A 1,556-nucleotide genomic window follows, 5' to 3' on the forward strand; every position below is an offset into this window, starting at 1 on the left:
TTTCTGGTCCCCACCTGTCGTTTTGCTCCTCAGCATGGCTTCCTAAAAGCGCTGCAGGATTTCTCAAACATGTATGAATGATTCAAAGCAAGACTTTAGGCATGTTTTTTATGAGAGTATAACATTATAACATGATATAAAACTCAAAAAAGTTGATATTACATGATATTGCCCCTTTAAGAACAGCTCAGCTAACTCCAGCTGCGGTGAGAGGAGACGGTGTTTCTCCCTTCAGGAAAAGGTCTTCTGGTCAGTCTGCATGTTCTGCAGAGGCTGCACTGAACTGGAACTCCATCGCAGTGACTTTAAGGCAACAGTTAGCGTTTCTTTAGACCTCAGTTAAAAGAAATAGACAATAATCCTGTCTGCCAGCGCTGAAGTCACATCCCCATCTGTAACCAATCTAAGTTTAATTAGCATTTTGTGGCTCTTGTCACAATTCAGTTTCAGAAATGGATTCATTTTAAAAAACAAAATAAAAAAATCACAAATAAAATGAAATAAAAGGCAGGAGAAGGAAGAAAAAATGTTATATCTGCCCCTTTCCCCCCACCCCAAAAACAAAATTTAAATAATGATCTAAAAATAACAAAAATATCAACTCCTTCTCGAGCAACAATTCATATAAATACACATTAAACTATTTCATATTTCTTCAACAGACCAACTTTTATCATTCTCGCAAACACACACACTGATTTGACATTTTAAACAGCACTTTCCAGATTATTCCACATTACTCCTTGGACTGAAGTACACCACTCCTTCAAACTGGTTAGACTTTTAGGTCAGGAATTCATTAAATGTCTGCGTGGAGGAGGAAAAAGAGGAATAAGTCTCTGCACAGCATCACCCGGCTGAAATCAACACTGAAGGACAGCACAGAGGCTCTAATCATAGCAGCACAACAGCAAGGCCCTCAGCACAACAGCAACAGAGGCCGGGGATAGGGGATAAAGTAAAAATGGACAGATCAATGTTATTTGTTTGTTTATTTACTGATTTAGTCATCAGCATGGCTACCTAAAAATAACTCATAAACTCGCGTCAGCATCACATTTATTGCGAACTATGTTGTTTAGGAGTTAGAAAAGAAAACAAACTCATTAAAACAAGAAAAAGCATTACAAGAAGATGTAGTATGGTTATGGTGACTGAGGATGGATAAAGAACCCATTTGAGCAGGGGCCTCGTAAGTGGGCCCATTTGCTCTCCCCAATGGTCTGGTTTTTATTCAAACCTTTGCATCCCTTGGATGAAGGACACAATATAGAAACACTCAGTGCTCTGAGGTTCTCAGGATCCATGATGGGGTCCCCAAGAATTATTTTCCTTTGACCACTCAGAGCCAGGCAGTGGTCTAAGTAGTGCAAAGAGGTCTCTAATTCAATGCCACTGGCATCACACAGACCATTGTCATGGAGTCCCATCACTATTTTGTGTTGGTTGAGCAGATCGTGCCCAGTTAAGACTCCAACCAGTGTACTAAATGACAGGGAGATGAGAGCTTTCCCAAACCTTAGATTTGGGCCGTTAATCAGTTCCCGTGCCTGTCT

Source organism: Austrofundulus limnaeus, unplaced genomic scaffold (genome assembly GCF_001266775.1).
Source record: "Austrofundulus limnaeus strain Quisiro unplaced genomic scaffold, Austrofundulus_limnaeus-1.0 Scaffold427, whole genome shotgun sequence".
NCBI classification, from domain to species: domain Eukaryota; kingdom Metazoa; phylum Chordata; class Actinopteri; order Cyprinodontiformes; family Rivulidae; genus Austrofundulus; species Austrofundulus limnaeus.